This window comes from Cebus imitator, unplaced genomic scaffold (assembly GCF_001604975.1).
Source record: "Cebus imitator isolate Cc_AM_T3 unplaced genomic scaffold, Cebus_imitator-1.0 Scaffold196, whole genome shotgun sequence".
Classification (NCBI taxonomy): Eukaryota; Metazoa; Chordata; class Mammalia; order Primates; family Cebidae; genus Cebus; species Cebus imitator.
The window spans coordinates 817,218-822,044 of record NW_016107511.1 but is presented as its reverse complement, the minus strand read 5'-3'; the positions used below and the strand labels follow the sequence as shown (position 1 = coordinate 822,044).

Genomic DNA, 4,827 nt, shown 5'->3' with positions numbered 1-4,827 from the left:
CTCCCAAAGTGCTAGGATTACAGGAGTGAGCCACAATGCCTGGATTCTTTCCTTTCTTGTTTGATTTGCTTAAGAAATCCTAAGACCTCTCAAAAAAACATGAAGTTTCTATTATAACTTAATTAATTGTTCATCTGTTTGGAACTTATTTTCTTTGTGTATAAAGATTGTCAAGCAGCCGGGCACCATGGCTCACGCCTAGCACTTTGGGAGGCTGAGACAGGCGGATCACCTAAGGTCAGGAGTTTGAGACCAGCCTGACCAATATGGTGAAACCCCGTCCTTTAAAAAAAAAAAAAAAAAAATTGTCAAACAACTTTGTAGCTTCCAAATAATTATCTGGTTTCCACAACACCATTCAGTAAATTATTCTAAATTTTCCACCAAATTTATAGTATCAAATTATCATGTATTTTATTTTTATTTATAATATAATGATTTTCTTTCCTCTGTATTGTATTTCTTTTCTTTCTGAGGTTATTTCTATGCTCAGAACTTGTAATTATTTATCATATAATTTTTTATTGCTACATGAAATGCATTGCATATACAAAAGTTCATGAACTTTTCATCTTTTCATGACGAACTTTTCAAACATAACTTATTGATTATACTTCCTTATTTATTGCTCCAAATGAATTTCAGAATATCTTTTTTATAACATATTAGTTTCTTGATTATAATTCTATCAATAAATTGAATTTGTAACATTTAGCAGCTTTTCAATACTTAATCATTTTTCCATCACTCTCATATATTTTTCTAATTTTATTTTTTTTAATTAATTTATTTTTTTTAACATTTCCTCTCTTTCTTTATTATTATGAATGGCAAAGGCATCAAATCTGCAGCCTACTTGGCTGTGACACCACTGCCTAGGGTGCAGCTGTGTTCTGCCCTTGAAGTTCTTTACCTCCTCTTATTGGGTTACATCATCACTAGATTTATTACAAAGACGAAGGCTATGAAATTGAACAGGGTAAGAGGAAACTAACCAGCGTGTGATAATATTTATTTTTTAATCTCAGTAAGGTATCACAGAGACACAGGCCTGTGGAGAAAACTGGAAGTCATTTAAAATAAAAAATTGGCATTCTAATCCTCTGGATCTGATTTGTGAAGCTGCATCATAGTGCCTTTTTTTTCCTGGGGCAATGCACTGCAGTATCACATTTTATGACAGTAATGGGGTCAATTTAAATGATGCAGCAAGCAGATTTGCTATGTAACTCGGAGAAATGGATTGTAACAGTGCCAAATCAATTTTCTAGTACACGTCTGTGCTCAGGGGTGGTAAAATTCGCTCTTCAAAACTGAAATATGGCTCTAGGAAGTCAGGTTTTTAAGTGGATTTTCTGAGAATATGCAGCTACTATTGTTACCATATTTGCAGATAAAAAGATAAGAGGAACATTTATCAGGCCTCCAAAAGGTAATTCATGTGGTCTGCAGCCCTACAGGAAACCTGCCTGGGCTGTACACATTCACCTGTCCTAATGTCCTAATTTCTCAATTTTAAGCATCTCTGCTTGAGTATTATCTTAAGAACAAGTGAGTCGGTTTTAGAAATGTAAAGAAACAAATATATACTCCCTGGAAAAATGTGTGGCCAGAAAAATCAAGAGACTTCGCTTCCAGGAGAACTGGAAAAAGTCAAAGCATTACAAAAATGAAAACAAAACAAAAAAGTAAACAATTCTCTAACTCAATAAAAAGATCCCTATAATAAAACAAAATCTATTACACTTATCTTGGGAACTCTTCTGGACAAAATATCTATGTCTGCTTAGTTTTCTCATTAGAGCATCAAATCCTTAAAGGCAAGTGAACGTTCATCTAACTCAAATGAAAACCTTTTCCCCCAAGCATCAAAAGATTTGGAGTAAATAATAAAGAATTCTGAAATAGTCTATTAGCTACTGTTTGCTTAAACAAACAAAAAGCTAAAAGGAAAAAGAAGATGGAATTAAAAAAAGAACCAAAGGATCTCCTAAGCAAGAAATTAGCATTTTCCTTTCCTCCTGTTTCCATTTTTTTCCCTATGTATTATTATGCCACAAATCTAAGTAACTTCAATATTCTCTCTCTTTTTTTTTTTGAGATGGAGTCTCGCTCTGTTGCCCAAACTGGAGTGCAGTGGCGCAGTCTTGGCTCACTGCAACCTCCATCTCCCGAGTTCAAGCAATTCTCCTGCCTCAGCCTCCTGAGTAGCTAGGATCAATATTCTCTTATCTGAAGATTTTCTTCAGCACTTGGAAGAGTGAGAAAGGAATTGGGAACCTGAAGATGTTTTCACACAAACTGCCTTGCCAATCAACTGTAGTGTTTCATCGTGGTGGTCACTGACATCTAGCTAGAATCATGACCCTGATGGTTTTAACTTCCTACGTTAAATAAAGGCTCAATTATATTAGCCAAGGGGTACTCTGAGGCAAGAATGCAGACTGATGTAGTTAAAAAAGATCAATACTAGTAAAGAACCAAACAAGAATTTTCTGACTAAGCCTCAGTTAACCAGCAAGCTCATGTATCCCTGATACCCGCCTTGTTCCTTCCTCACAAGTCTTTTGGTTAATCGGGGTATTCAAGAAAGCCCCGAAGTAAACTAAACCTGCTCTCTATCAGCAAAAGCTCCCAGCCAACAGTCAAAAACAGCCTGCAGCACACAACTTTTAAGCATGTATCTTTAAAAGGCATATTCCCTCTCAAAGATACCCACAGATACCCAAAGGTCACCAAATCCACGCTGCCCTGAGTACCTGGCAAAGAACAGCTTCTCCCCCATTAGTTCCAAAAGGCACATGCACAATCCTGTCCTTGTCCTCGTTCTCCAGGCCCGCCGGAGCTGAGCTGCTCTCCGGAGGCTTCCTGGTACCTGCAGCCACTGCTCAAGACGCTGAGCTTCACCTCGCTCTGCTCAGCCTTGGAGAAAACCAAGTTCTGAACCGTCTTCCGCAGCACACCCTTGCTTGTCACCTGAAAGCCACCGAAGGTGAAGGACGAAGACAGGCCCAGCACCTTCCCTCCCTGAGACAGATAGGCCATGAACTTCTGGTATAGGACTTCGGGAATGGACTCCCTGGTAGCAATGACCAATAGCAGACAGTTGTCCGTCCACGGGTCTTTGAGGGCACTTTCCTCCAGCAGGTGGTGGAGAATGTAACTGTCAACGTCCAGACAGTCGGCCAGCACAGACTGGACCTCTTGGAACCGGCCAAGGGCTTCCTGGGAGTTGGAGCCCACATAGATGAGGATGTTGGGTGCCTTTCCCGTGAGGTTGACTCTCCTCCCCTCTCTTTCAGGGGTGTCTCATCAGCAGCACTCTCCAAACTGCTGCTATAATCATAGGGAAGGTCTGGAATGTTCTCTGCAGATGCAAACTTGACTGACTCAGTGGTGCTGTTCTCAAGTTCCAGACACTCGTGGCAACTGGACAGATGGAGGTGATAATGCTCGACGGGGCCCCCTCCCCTGTCACTGTCCCCAGCAGGCTCACTCCCAGAGGCACTGCCTCTCCTCTGTTTGGGCTCTTCACCGAGAGCCTTCGGGTCATCTCTGCCAACGTGCTCCATACCGTCCTGCTCGGGCTTAATCTCAAGAGAAGATTCAGGCTTCGGTTCTAGGATCTGGGCTTGCTTGTTTGAGGCCTGATCCTTCACTTCCTTCAGGGTGGAGTCCTGCCAGTGCACAGACACAATCTTTTGGGGTACCAGACCATTATCCATCTGGAGTCTATCTCCCACGAACGCCACCCCCAGCTTGCTGAAGTTGTCCACACTTGCTTCCGCAATTAACCGACAAGGATCCCCAGGTCCGCAAGCTAATGGCAAACAACAGTCGGACCACTTGACAATTGTTTCTGAAGAGGAGGAGGATCCAATTCTCACTTGGTACCCAAATGCTCTCTGTCACAAATGCTATGTGTTCTGCTTCAAGTATAAAAGGAGACACAAGAAATAGGGCCCACTTGTTCAAGTCTTCAATGAACCGGCTGGCGCTGGCGCGGAAGACGCGGCCGCCGCGGCTCAGGCACACGCGGGCGCCGGGGCGCTGCGCGGGCGCCGGGGCGCTGCGCGGCCGCGCGGCAGAAGGTCAGGGAGAAGCACGAGGCGCGCGGCCGCCGCAGCGTAGCGTGCACGAGTGCAGCCGGGCCCGCGCGCCCACAGGTACAGGTCAGCATCAGGAGCATGGCCGCGCGGCCGGCAGGGCGCGCCCGTCTCAGCCGCCCGCCCCAGCGCTTCAGGCCCCGCCCCATGTTTTTCTAATTTTAAAGTTTTCTTTATGCCATTTCCTAAGTTCACGGTTTTTGTTTTTTTGTTTTTTTTTTTGAAACAGAGTCTCGCTCTGTTGCCCAGGCTGGAGTACAGTAGCACAATCTTGGCTCACTGCAACGTCCGCCCCCCGGGTTCAAGTGATTCTCCTGCCTGAGCCTCCTGAGTAGGTGGGATTATAGGCACCTGCCACCACGCCTTGCTAATTTTTTGTATTTTTAGTAGAGACGGGGTTTCACCATGTTGGTCAGGCTGGTCTCGAACTCCCGAACTCATGATCCGCCTGCCTCAGCCTCCCAAAGTGCTGGGATTACAGGCGTGAGCCACTGCACCCTGCCCATGGGTTCTTTTATCTGGTTTATTTGTATTTCTCTGTTTCTGAAACATCATAGTTGCATTGCTATTTGGGTAGAATCCTTCCTCTGAATATTCCCTGAAAATTATCATGAACACTTTTTCCCTAGTTCTTTGTTGCTAAGTTTTCGGAATGCCTGTTGTGCTGTGTCCTTTGGTGGAGCATTTTATTTATTTATATTTATTTTTACTTTTCTGACAT

At 43.5% G+C, this 4,827-nt stretch overlaps 1 pseudogene; it reads right to left on the bottom strand.

Moving 5' to 3' along the window:
* Positions 1-2,732: 2,732 nt before the first annotated feature.
* LOC108316978 lies at positions 2,733-4,255 on the bottom strand (annotated as a pseudogene).
* Positions 4,256-4,827: the final 572 nt, after the last annotated feature.